The sequence below is a fragment of the Bubalus kerabau genome, chromosome 4 (genome assembly GCF_029407905.1).
Source record: "Bubalus kerabau isolate K-KA32 ecotype Philippines breed swamp buffalo chromosome 4, PCC_UOA_SB_1v2, whole genome shotgun sequence".
Taxonomy (NCBI): Eukaryota; Metazoa; Chordata; class Mammalia; order Artiodactyla; family Bovidae; genus Bubalus; species Bubalus kerabau.
Genome location: NC_073627.1, coordinates 181,402,765 through 181,416,869, shown reverse-complemented (window position 1 = coordinate 181,416,869; position 14,105 = coordinate 181,402,765). Strand labels below are relative to the sequence as shown.

The 14,105-nt window shown below is 46.1% G+C and overlaps 1 long non-coding RNA gene across 1 annotated transcript; it reads right to left on the bottom strand.

Moving 5' to 3' along the window:
- Positions 1-3,213: 3,213 nt before the first annotated feature.
- On the bottom strand, positions 3,214-6,038 carry LOC129650746 (uncharacterized). Its single transcript, XR_008713978.1, has 3 exons — positions 5,792-6,038; positions 4,963-5,020; positions 3,214-3,649 (listed from the first exon to the last, which is right to left on the bottom strand). It is a non-coding gene; the product is annotated as an uncharacterized LOC129650746 (long non-coding RNA).
- Between the last annotated feature and the right edge of the window lie 8,067 nt (positions 6,039-14,105).

Below are 14,105 nucleotides of genomic sequence, written 5' to 3'. Positions count from 1 at the left end.
GATAAGACAGAGCTGCTCACTGGAGACAACACGCTGTCTCAAAGACTTCTAAGAATATTCGGCTAACAAGAAATTGAACATTAATTTGTGAGCCTATACAGCTCAAACTAGCACGTGAAAAACACCGTCTGCCAAGGATCTCCAAAAAACGAGATCTCCAAAGATCTGCAAACTGGCTCCAAAACACAGATCTCAAAGACGAGGTCACAGGGGTCCATCAAGGCCATCAGACAGGTGCTTGCCAGCACAGACCTGAGCACAGAGGGTCATCGGGTCACTTGCCGAGGAGGGGGCTCCCTGGCCCCTGGGTCGTGGAGGAAACCAGAGCAGGTGAAGCAAATGCAACAGTGGCAAAGAAGAGCCAGCAGAGCCAGGCCGGTGCGCAGACAGGCTGGAACACAGCCGTGGCTGGGGACGTGCGCGGGCCTCGGGGCCCGGAGGGGATCGGCCAGCACCGCCTTCAGCAGGAACCAGCATCTGTGCCGGAGACCTGCATCCAGAGGGGACGCTCAGGAGGCGCTCCTCCGTGGGGCTCGCCCTCCACCACTCTCTTCTGCTCCACAGGAAGGGCTGCTAGGGGGCTGGGGCCGGCCCACAGCGTAGGGTGGGGGAGACAGCAGGGGGCCGCAAAGGGGCAGGTGGGGTGCAGAGCTTGGATGGCGCGGAGGCTCCAGGGAAGGAGAGCAGACAGCTGGCCTGGCCTCACGGGTAAGGGGATTCAGAGAGAGAGAGAGGGGTGCACAGGGACAGACAGTGTGGTGTGCACACTTAAGGCATCATAGATTTATTTTCTATTTTACTTTTCAAGTTATTCGCTTATTGTCATTAATTAGAAAATGCAAATAAACAATAGAAGTAAAGAAACACGAGGTAAAATTCTACCAAGCAACTTTAATGCCGTCAGCATCATGCTATCCATGCCTACAGATTTTTAAACATTGCATTCTAATCATACAACGATAAAATACATTCATCTGACTCTTTATATTTTGAGGATCCCTATTTTATCCTTGAATTTTTAGTCTTTAGTTACCAAAAATTAAGAGAACCGAACCATCACGTATTTATTCAACAATATTTGAAAAAAATGGAGATTGAAGAATCAAAGAACTTTTAAACTAAAAGAATCTTACAATATTAATGTCTCACTTACCTTTACAGTTGAGGAGATGGAAGCCCCAGTAAATTAAGAGTGTTGCCTCTTCTGGGCACTTTTCAATAATCGAGATGCTAACCAGTACATTAAACAACTTAGCTGCATACACGCAACCAGACATCACAAGCGAGGCAAAACAGTCTTAAAAATGTGTCCCCTTTTGGCCAGGATTTTATATTTTTGTGTTTGAATTTATGGTAGAGGTTCCAGCTTATTTATGTGCTGGGACAAAAGGAGAAAAGAAGAAATTATACATTGATATACTATTACATATGAGTTACACATGTATCTATAAACATAGTTATATCTTAAGAATATATATAGCTATATTATTATATATAAGCTACATACATTGTTTAATAGTTCAGTTCAGTCCGTCACTCAGTTGTGTCCGACTCTTTGTGACTCCATGGACTGCAGCGTGCCAGGCCTCCCTGTCCATCACCAGTTCCCAGAGTTGACTGAAACTCATGTCCATTGAGTCGGTGATGCCATCCAACCATCGCATCCTCTGTCGTCCCCTTCTCCTCCTGCCCTCAATCTTTCCCAGCATCCGGGTCTTTTCAAATGAGTCAGTTCTGGGCATCAGGTGGCCAAAGGTTTGGAGTTTCAGCTTTAGTATCAGTCCTTCCAATGAATATTTAGGACTGATTTCCTTTAGGATGGACAGGTTGGATCTCCTTGCAGTCCAAGGTTCTCTCAAGAGTCTTCTCCAATACCACAGTCTAATATAGACTATATAATAGTATATGTCGAAAACCCAGGAGAATCTGTAACTATTAGACCTGTAAGAGAGTGAAGCCTGGATTCTGAGGACAAGATCTTCACCCCAGGAGTCTCCCCTTGGTCCCTTGCTGTCCTGCAGATGCTGAGTCCCGGCCCCCCTGCTCCTTAGCTCTGGGCCCCGGACCACTCCGGGCCTCACCTGCACAGTATCATTCTCCAGCATCAGTGAAACATGTACTACGAGCCAGTAACTCCTGTCAAAATGTTTTCTACACTTTGCATGAATAAAAATGAAGACAGTGATTTCCTTTGGGAAGGAATGGGGCAGAGGAAAGGGAATGAGACTTTGGAGAGAAGCAAAGAGACCTTAACTTGTAGCCAATATTCTATGTATTTTAAAACTTGAAATCAAGGGGTGACATGATTACATCAGGCAATCTTGGTTGATGTACACTCGGTGTCAGAGTATTCCTTCATTTTTCCACACGTCTGAAATTGATCATAATTCAAAATATGGATAACTCTCTCCAGCATCGCCTAATACCAATTTCTTTTGATCATTATCCCCTCCAAACATAACAATATTAATACACAAGGGGTTTTTTTTGTTATTTTGTCTTTTAACCTTTCAAAAATCTAAGCTACAGACACAGAAAAATGACACAAAAGAGACAGAACCTCCTGAATTATTTCAAGGAAAACACTGTTGACCCCCATCCAGGTCACAGCCCAGGACTTGGCTGGTGCTCCAAAGCCACGGAAGCCTCTTAGCGCTCTGCTCTGATGCCGGTCACCTCTGTCCTCCCCCATGTTCAAGCCTGTCCTGTGGAGCCCCCACAACTTGCCTGACCTCACACATGGTGGAGTCCAGCGTATCCCTCTGTCCCCTGCTGCAAGAGACGCAGCCTGGATCCCTGGGTCGAGAAGATCCCCTGGAGGAGGGCATGACAACCCACTCCAGGATTCTTGCCTGGAAACTCCCATGGACAGAGGAGCCTGGTGGGCTGCAGCCCATGGGGCCACAGAGAGCTGGACTTGACTGAGCACTGTCCCCTGCATCCTGCCAACGGCCTCTGCCCGGCAGGTCTGGAGCACATCGGGGCCCGTGTCCGTGGTGGCCCTGATGGGAAGTCCCTCAAGTCTGGTTGTGTTTTTGTGATGTTACCAGGCGATGCTGCTCCGTGACTAGATCCAGGGATTCAGTGAAGTCTGCAGAATGCCAGTGTTCTAATTCTACAGTGCATTTTTGCTTTACTAGAATATTTTCATGAGGAGAAGCTCATACTCACCTACTGTTTGGCCTCACAATAGGCTTTGTGGAGGCACAGTAAGGGTTTGATGTTATCTTTTTATTTACTGTTGTCAAAATAATTAATTTGTTCCCTATCATCCTCCAAAGGGGACCAATTAGGTTTCCTAAAATTTCTTGCTAATAAGCAGATTTAAACATATCTAACAGGCTTCTACAGACTATAATCACTGTTTCTACTGAAGTTCAGCCTGTTCACCTTCAGCCAGCGGGAGCCTGTTTAAGCTGAATCTCGAGTCTTCTGGATACGGCTCATGTCGCCTTTGAGAGCTCTCTGTTCTGGTGTGTCAAGATGCTCCAGATTCATTCTGTACCTTCGCTGCTTCGTTTTTCTTAGAAACTCTGGTTTCTTCTACGGGGAGATATTTCTAGAACAGCACGTAGGTGCTAGGGATGATCTTTGCCATCAGCCTGGTAATGTTTTTAGGCTTTTTCAGTGCCTGGATACTAAAACAGTTCTGAAAAAGAAAAGGAGAAGGGAGAAAAAATACTTTTCAGAGTAAGAACAGCCCCTGGCATTGACAACTCTGAGAGCATAGAGGTGGCCGATGCTCACCGCACGACGTCCTGACACACGGTCACACTCAGAAAGACAGGGACTTCTGATACACGTTCACACTCAGAAAGACAGGGACTTGAAGTACCTGTTTTTAAATGATTAGATTTTAGAATCCTAATTTTAATTCTAATTCATCTTAATTGATTCACTTTTTTCCCCTCACCTCTGGGTTCTCAATTTTCAAAGAAAATGAAGAGGAAAGTGAACTTCCTGTAAACAAAGAATTTAAGCATTCTCAAGGCCCTGGACCAATTTCACAAAGGTCTGGCAGACCCTCTCCCTCTTGTCAACTTTTTAGGTCATTTTTCTGGTTTAACCCTTTCCATAGGGTTAAACCACTCTGGGGCTTCCCTGTGGCTCAGCTGGTGAAGAATCCGCCTGCAATGTAGGAGACCCTGGTTCAATTTCTGGTCAGAAAGTTCCCCTGGAGAAGGGGTAGGCTACCCACCCAGTATTCTTGGGGTTCCCTGATGGCTCAGATGGTAAAGAATCTGCCTGCAATGTAGGAGAGTTCGGTTCAATTCCTGGGTTGGGAAGATCCCCTGGAGGAGGGCATGGCAACCCACTCCAGTATTCTTGCCTGGGGAATCCCCATGGACAGAGGAGCCTGGCGGGCTACAGTCCATGGGGTCGCACAGAGTCGGACACGACTGAGCAACTAAGCCCAGCACACAGGCCACTCTGGACTAGAACAATTTCACAGCCACCTGATTTTCTCCACAGGGCAGGGGTGCTGCATCTCCAATCCTTAACAAACCCGAGAGTCATCTATTACACAAAGTAAGTGTTCAAAGACACACTGAATAGGAGAAAATTCTCGCCCTATGCATTGTCACATGACCATTAGAAGATCTAATATGTTTGAGGAAGTGTAGCAAGCTGACTAGAAGATCTGATAGTGTGGCTTCAGACGTACACACACAGAAGATGGTACTTTAAAGCACCGAGGATGCACAGAGACCCTCTCCAGACACTCAACAGCCCTGAAACAAGAAGGGGTGTTTTCTCAGGATTATGAGATTTGAATGGAGATTAAGGAAAAATGTGGGTCCTCTACTGTCCACTGGGTCCCATTTAAATAATTATCTCCAGTGGCCCCACTTCGAAAATTCAGTTGTCGCCCAGTCGTGTCCGACTCTTTGTGACCCCTTGGACTGCAGCACGCCAGGCCTCCCTGTCCATCACCAACTCCCAGAAATTACTCAAACTCACGTCCATCAAGTCGGTGATGCCATCCAACCACCTCATCCTCTGTCGTCCCCTTCTCCTCCTTCGAAAACGAGACACAAACATCTTATAAAAATAAAACCAAATTAGAACACCAAAGAAATGATTTAAAGAAAATAAAGATTAAAAACCCCTTATCTTAACAAGCCTACTACTAGTCTTGAACGATATGGCTATTTTGCTGGTGCTGATCTATGGTAAATTATTATTTTGAGGGCATATTTGACCAACTACGGGGAAGGTTAATAAATACTTATAATATGTCAGAAGTAGATTGGCAAAAAGACTGAGAAATACAGTATTGAGTGTCCATGCCCAAGTTAACTATTGACACATTCTGTCCCACTCCAAAATAATAAACATTTGATTAAACACAAAGACCCTCTTGTAGTTTCATGGTTTTTTTGTATTATTTGAGTCGCCATACACACAGCAAACCTTGTTTTCATTATTCTTTTTGGTCGTTTTGATCAATTTCACCAAAAGAAAGTGCGTCCAGGCATGGAATTCACCTACAACCACAGGATATCCTATATTTTAGTAGATATGCTCTCTTTGTATCAATTTCTGTCGAGATTTAGGCCTTATATTTTTGTAGTTGAAGTATAATTTGATTCTGTTCCAGATATACTAAGTACTTATTTTTCCCTAACTCTTAAAACTTTAGGACACACAGCAATGAAGAGAAATTTGTTTCTCCAATTTTTTTTTCACTTTCTCAGTAACTTCCCCCACGTTCTTTATCTTGTGTAACTTCTAAAATAAATTTTGGAGTTACGAAACATGAATATTAAAACTTTTTCTTGTGTGTTACATTCACAGTTACTGCACCGAAGTCTTGAAAATCACAGAGACGCGTCCACGCTGACGGAGCCTCCTGCCTGGCGAGGGGCCTCCTGCGCGATGACTCTCCTGCCCTTGTGAGCACTCCCTGTTTCTCAGACTTGGAGCTCACGCCGTCCGGGACCAGCAGCCTTTCTTGATTGCTCACTGTAGCGCCTCTGGGGTCCAGGCGCGTTCTCTCTCTTCATCTATTTTTTGACCAGAGCGAAAAGACTGTCACAATATTCTGTTAGTGAGCCGCCTCCTGGGCCTGGTGAGCGGTCACTCCCCCTCTGACCGCGAGGCCTCCCCACACTGCCCGCCACAGGCTCTGTCACCTCTGCCACCCTCCCCCGAGCTCTTCTTTGGGGCCCATCGTTGGCCTTGCTTGGCAGTGACGATACTTCTTCAGGTTCTGTCCTTGGTTTTCACTGGGCCTCCCATCTGATTTTTGTTATATATTCCATTTCAAGTACACAGTGTCCTTTCCACCAGGCAGCTCCTTCAAAGAAAACCCGCCTTCCAGGCATCCATGGCTTTCCGTACAGAGTGAGGAAAGAGAATGCAGAGGGCATGCGCCTTGCCTTCTTACCTATGGTTTGACTCCTGCTCCTCAGTGAAGGCCCATACCCCCGCCTGTGTCCATGTCTCCGCTGTGGAAGGTGGCCCCGTGGTGACCCGACAGAGTGCCTCTCCCCAAGGTCTCGGGACACTCGGGGACCCAACAATGCTTCTGTCTGCTGTTGGCACGTGGAGCAGAGTGCTTGCCCTTGCAGCTGGGCACTTGTGGACGGGCGTTGTCGGGGGCAAAGCTGTCAGGAACCACTTCTTTGAATAACAGGTCGCAGTCACGAGCATCAGGGCCGACATCCTAGACAGAAATGTCCCCTCTCTCTGCATCTCAGCAACTTCGAAGGGCACTTCTGAAACCATCTCTCTACGCTGGATGAGTGTACACTCAGTGAGATACTCAAAAATATTGTGACTGTGTGAACGTTATTCAGTCAATCTTGTCCTAGAGAAATGTTTATGAAAGCAACAAAATCCATGTGGAGCTTGTTTTAGAGGAAGTGCTCAGTCAGTGAGCAGCTTCTACCCCATTTCATTTTCCAGGCTGCTGCTCATTAATAGCTTGTATTTGTCTACTTCAATAATAGTAATAACGCTAAAGATGATTACCTATCAAGACAGTTTCCCCTACCGCTTGTATTCCCGTGACATTCCTCTGTCTGCAGGGGTCCTTGCTTGATTTCAACCAGACTCCTGAAAAGGGAGCAGCTCCAATATTGCAATAAGAATGCTGCCGTGTGACCGCTATCGTAACAGGGGCTGGAAGATGGAATCCAGGCCGGAGAGAAGAAAGCACTTCCCGATCTGCAGACGTCTGTAGGGGGGACAAAAGCGATTTGGTAGTGCGCTCACCCAGTCAGTGCTTCTACCAAACTTGACTGACAATATCAACTTGTGAGCCCCTCTAATGGACCAGATACTTAGATAAGACCTGGAAGAACAACAATAGCAACCGCTTACAGGACAGCCTTGCACGCTGCACGGCAGGATGGGAGCTTTACGCACACTGATGGTCTCACTGGAAGTGCCTCGTGCTGTGTGAGGTCAGTCACATGACCACCCGCAGACACAGCAGGAAGCTGTGAATGTACCCGTGCTCACACCGAGCACTTCCTCTAAAGCAAGCTCCACACGGATTTTGTTGCTTTCATAAACATTTCTCTAGGACAAGACTGATGGAATAATGTTTACATATTCACAATATTTTTGAGTATTTCACTGAGTATACACTCATCCAGTGAAAAATCAGAACTCTATCAAAGTTCTCCTTTCGGAAAATGACCTGGGCTTATTTATAAAGCAGTTCTCGAACAAATTAAATCTATTTTCTGTGGGTGGTCACATTTTCTTTTTGTATTCAACATCATCATCGTCACAATTCTGTATTTCACTTATTCCACGCATGTGTGTGTGAACTTGAAAATGCTTTCTGTCTCTCCTGTGGTGTGTCACGGTGTGCTTGGCAGAAGTGTCAGTCACATTTGCATCTGCCACGAGTAATTCCAGATGAACTCCTGTCCTAAAGCTTTTCTTAATTTAGGGCAAACGCTGTTTCCACGACGCCAGGCTCCATCAAAATGTGTCTTCTTAATTGCATTGCAAAAATAAACAGGTTTATCTTGAGTGTCAGATTTCTTAACCAAACTGACCAGGGCCTCCACGATCAAGCCAGGTCTTTCATCTCTGACACTAAAGAATTAGTTGATTCTGTGATTTAATCGGGTTCCTTCTTCAAACCGTCTGATGGCACTGAAACAAAACGGGCCTCTTCCCACTGTGTGCGAAGCTTTCCTTCAGCCATCAGAGCACAATAGCAGTGTTTGCTGCTTGTTTTCTACAGGCACAGGGACACTTGGATTCGGGAGAGAAAAGCTGATTTTAAGAATACGTTCATGACCTCAGAGAAATGTTCTGTTTCACTGAGCAGTCAGTAATCTCACGTCTGTGGGCACAACCTTCATTTTCATCAGGATAGTGCAGGACGAGGAAAGAAGGAGAATTGTCACCAATAAGAGGGGACCTGGGGGACACAGGGACCTGGGCGATGGCTGGATATTAGCGCATGAAGCACTGAGAAAAATGGGCAGAACCTGAAGAAGTCTGCAGCTGAGTTAATAGCATCACACCGACATTTTGATGGTCCTGTAGTATGGTCATCTTGACAATATTGATTCTTCCAACCCGAGAACATGGTATGTCTTCTCATTTGTCTGTGTGGTCTTCCGTTTCTTTCATCAGTGTCTTAATAGTTTTGGGAATACAGGGCCTTTGCCTCCTTGGGCAGGTTTATCCCTAGGCATTTTATTCTCTTAAATGCAATGGTGAATGGGATTGTTTTCCTAATTTCTTCTTCGGGTCGTTCACTGTTAGTGTTTAGAAATGCAACAGATTCTGCACAGTAGTTTTGTACCCTGCAATTTCACCAACACTGATAAGCAATCCCTATCAAAATACCGATGGCATTTTTCACAGAACTAGAATAAATAATTTTAGAGTTTGTCCGGAAACATAAAAGACCCTGAAGAGCCAGAACAGTCATCTGGTCTCTTAGACTTCCCTGTTTTTGATGACCTTGATACTTTGGAGAAGTAATCAGATATTCTGTAGAATGCCCCTCAGCTTAACTTAGCCTGATGTTTCCTTCATAGTCAGGCTACAGTAATGTGTTTCTGGGAGAAGACCCCAGAGATAAGGCTCCATCCTCATTACCCAAAACAAGGTTCTTTGCTATCAACATGATTCGTGCCCGGTGGGGGTGAACTTGACCATCTGGCTGACGCTGTGCTTGTCCAGTTCTCTACTATAAGGTACATCCATGCCCACCCCCATTTCCATCCCCTTTGGAAGGAAAGGACCGTGCTCAGCCACTTACACAGTGGGGGCTGTGCCCCGCCTCCTGAGGCTGGATTGTCTGTGTCATTTTTTTGGAGTTCTCTTGCATGGGAGGTTTGTTTGTTCTTCATTCATTTATTTCTTGAATCCTTTATTCATATAAGTGTAACTCTTCACTATTCTATATTTGGGGTTTTTAACCCAATACTATGTTATGTATTTTGTTGCTTAATTTTTTCACCCTTGGCCACTGGGAGCCTTTCAGGTTAATCCAGCTGTTCCTCTGTTGTGTCCCCATCATTGTGTTCTTTGAGTATGTTCTTTTTTTCTGGAACCATGAGATTTTCCAAGCTTATCTTGTATATTCCCTGCCCTACTCCTGGAATCAGTGACTTTCCTAGGGAAACTTTCAGGAGAATAGTATCAGAAGCCAAGGCCTGCCTCCTGGGTGAGTTCATTACTACTGGGCAACACTTCTTCTAGACTCTCTCAGCTGACAATGTAGGAAACAAGCACTACTTTTACTAACTGAAAAGCACTGGGTCGGCCAACAAAGTTCGTTTGGGTTTTGCTGTAAGATCTCATGGGATACATACTGACAGTTACCTCTCTAGGCATCCATCTGTTTCTGTGCTAAACCAAACATGAGCCCACGCTGACGTCTCCAAGTCTAGCTCAGTGCCACCTGGTCCTCTCTGGTGGGATTCATCTTCTGTCTTTCTAGCCACTTAGATTTCTCTTATTAAAATAGTTACCTGTAGCAACTCACTTTTTCTCTTCCCATTTATACAGTTTTAGAATAAGATAAACATTTGTGTTTGAATTGTGTGCAAATAAAGGAGACTTGACTCCAAGTGGGAGTTTGAAAGACCCTCTTATGATTAAAAGCTTCAGATAGACATGTTTGCCATTTCGGGAGGCCGTTTGGAGGGCTTTGATGTCTGCCCAGCTGTCCTCAGCTACGTCCTATACCAGTGAAGCAGGCGGACAGCCCAGCGCAAGCAGGGCCTCTACAACATCACGTGAGGTTTAGGGTGGATAATGAGCAGTTCTCTACTATCAGAAATGCTATTTGATTTTCTATTTAAAAGAGTTTAGCACTCCTCAGGACTCCTTCAGATCATCTCTTCAGAACTTCCATGAGTGAATGTTTGATCAGCCTGCTAATTGTCTGATCTATTGTCAATTGTCTGCTAACAATAGGTCTGTTCACCGAGTGTCTTGTTAATCAGTCTGACCTCTTGCTCGCGTGACAGCAAACACCATGGCGAGCGCCACAGGCTGTCTTTCGTGAGAGTCCCCGGCGGCCTTCACGACTCAGGCAGAATCTGCGAAACCACCTGAGAAGTGTGACAGCGCTTTCCGATCGTTGGTAGGTGGGTATACCTCCCGGAAACATAGTAAGAGCTGACATGTGAAGCCAGGAACATTTAGAACCACAGATCTGGAAGGCAAAGAGGAGCGGGTCCCAGGGTTGAAGGTGGACCAAAGCCCACAGACTTAGACTGCCCAGGAGATGCTCATTTCTTGAGGATGAATGGCAGTAGTCAGGCTCTCGTAGGCAATGACATTTTCAGGTCAGTTCAGTTCAGTCGCTCAGTCATGTCTGAGTCTTTGCGACCCCCTGGACTGCAACACGCCAGGCTTCCCTGTCCCTCACCAACTCCCGGAGCTTGCTCAAACTCATGTCCATCAGGTCGGTGATGCGATCCAACCGTCTCATCCTCTGTCGTCACACGTTTTTTGTTCAGGCCAGCCGTATGTTAAATGTTCAGTGCCGCCGTTTCTCAAAATACTTGGCCGGAGATGCTTCCTAATCTGGGGACCGTCATCTCCTAGGCTTGCTGGTTGTATGCTGGAGCTGGGAGAAATGGTTCTTACATCAGTAAATGCTTCACGTTTGTTCCCTGTGCCAAGGGTGAGGGGGAAGCAGGGAACGAGGACTGTGTATTTTAACATTATCACAGCACCGGACCCTGTTAAACCAGGCTGACTGTGGGCTCCTCTGAAAGCCCGCAGAAGTGATAGAAAGGGATCATGTGAAGGCTTAACCCCAAGGAAACAAGATCAGTGAAATGGAAGAAAAGGCGATGAGGTTTCGGAAGCAGGAAGGCGTGTGGATGAAGGGCAGCTGTTCCCACACCCACGGTCCACAACCCTCCACAGGCAGCGCAGAGGCGGGCAGAGGTGGGACCCAGAGACTGGAGGAATCCGGGCTGTGCACCTTGCAAGCCAGGGCGGAAGCGGGCTGAGGTCGAGGCATCTCCCGGAAGTCTGTCTGAGTTGAGAAGCAGTCGTGTTCGTGCAGCTCTGTCTCCTCCCCGATGGCCACTCTCCAGCAAGTCAGAGACCTGGAGGCTTGTTTTAGAGAGGCTGAGCCCCAGGTCTCAGGGGGCTGGCATAGACCTGAGACAGCCTGGAGGCCTGGAGGAGAACAGCCACGGGAAGTGAGTCCCCCCGACTGCCTTCTCAGAAGCGAGGCAGATGGACCGGAACGCCGCAGGTGGAATTCCGTAGGCTCTTCCCTAAGGACACCGAGAATCTCCAAAGACACGCTGACGGCCCCTCTGAACCGTCCCTAGAAGCCGTTCAGCCAGACCAGCCCACGCGTGGCCAGGCAACCACAAGCCTGTGCATCCACACAGACCTTCAGATCAGCTTTCAAGGGCAAGGATTTCCAGGTGTCTGTGAGTAGCCTCCGATATGAAAAGCAGATACAAAACCAAACACAAGGAAGGAAAAACTCAGAAACTTGTAGGACAAAAGTTACAGAAGGAAAGTTCAAGAAATAATATTTTCAGGACAATAAGAGAAGATGATGCTTACCTAAAATAGAATGAGAATTGGTATGAAAAGGAAGGGGACTCAAAGAGCCAGAAAGATCCCTTGCATATTAAAATTTGACAGCATGTGCGAAAAATCCAATAGGAGAGTTGGAAGAAAATCTTCTAAAACTTCCTAGAAAGTAGAACTAAAAAAAATAGATGTAAAATAAAAGAAAAAAGGATAAGATGATTACAAGATTCATACATGGAGTTCAATGCCTGGGTAATAGGAGATTCAGAAAAAGAGAATAATAACAGAGAAGTCTATTATTCAAGAACTAAAATTACATATGCCCACACTTGAAGGGGCTTCCCTGGTGGCTTAGATGATGAAGAATCTGCCTGCAATGCAGCAGACCTGGGTTCAACCCCTGAGTCAGGGAAGTTACCCTGGAGAAGGGAATGGCTATCCACGCCAGTATTCTTGCCTGGAGAATCCCATGGACAGAGGAGCCTGGCAGGCTACAGTCCACAGGTCACAAAGAACTGGGCATGACTGAACAACTAACACTTCCACGCACATTAAAGGGCACTGAATCACAGATGAGGAAGCTTCAGTGAGGACCCAAACCGACGGCCAAAGGAGCGACAGGAAGACACACAACCCTGAACTCCAAAACACACAGGAAGGTGCTGGGACTCACACAGAAGCCCCGAGAGCCTGACGCCCAGCAAGCTTTTCTGCAGCAGCATAAGAGAAAATGCTTCCAAAGTTCTGAACAAAGGCGCCTTCCAGCCTGGAATTCTACCCAGTTAACCTAACACGAGTAAGAATAGGAAACAATTGTAAACACGCCAAGTGCAGTCGGCCTCACTGATCATAAGCCTCTGCCCATCCCCTGTCTTCCTTATTAACAGGGAAGTGCCCCCAAGTCAACCCCAGCACCTAGGAATGTTTATGTCACATACACCTGCCAGTGACATGTACGCCTGAGTCTGCCGCAGAGAGGTTTCTCCTTCCCCTTCCAGATGAAAGGACACAGCTGGTGAGGAGAAGACTGGGTCCCTTCATTCCAGAGCACAGACTTGAGGCTGGAGGCAGAGCAGAGGAGGCGTGATGGAGACACAGACTGGACTGGACTCCTTGACCACACAGCAGACCTGAGCCAGACCTGACCTTCAAACCTGTGCTTCTTGCCGTGTGACACCCAGAAATAACACCTCCACTCTGTGAGCGTAAGAGGAGAAGTGTATTTTCTGCTACAAGCAGTCAAATTCAACCCTGACCAAGTGCCAATGATTAGCCTCTTTCTACCCACTCTTTCTTATGAAGATACTGCAGGATGGGCTCCATCCAAATTGAAGTGGTAACCAGAGAAGGAGAAGGGCAAGGGATTTGACTCAGGAAGAGGATAAAGGATTTCACAACAGAATAACAAATGCAGCTCCATGGATAACCTCAGGGCCTCAAGCCTAGAGGGAAGGTGGCCCACGATGGATCAGGAAGACCTGGACCCTGTATGGGGCATTCCAGGAGGAGGATGGGAGGCAGGGCTTGCCTGATGGGGACAGCATCCTCTGTTAAGTGCTGGGACCTGAATCATAAACTGGAACAAGCTGTGTAAACAAGCCAAGAGAATGACTATGCTAATGTTTTAATAAACACAAGTGTGCAAGAAGGGCATGAAATCATTGTACCTACAAACCTCAGTCTTGAATATTTTTTGTAACAATTATAAAGTAAATACTAGGCAGTTTTTCCTCAAAATTATGGTATAATGGTTCTGGAGTTTGGGTGGGGAGTGTTGCTGTGTTTAGAATGTGGATGAGAGAGCTAACCCTAGTCTTCAAACCTGGAAAGTCAGTCGGTGAATGTCAGCAAGAAGCAAGCAAACCAAAAACAAAGCACCATAGGAATACAATTCAGAAACAGAAGGGCAAATAGAATTATAGCCAAACATAAGCTCAAATGGTTAAACTTGTAAGTGGCGACTTCTAAGGATGGGATAACTAATGAATATCATTTTCCTCACCTTGGAGAACTGCTTGATTTTTTAAAATCTAAGTGAATGTATAATTCTGATAAAATTAAAAAGACTAAATAACATGTTGAAGATGCCAAAATTAGGTTTATGTTAA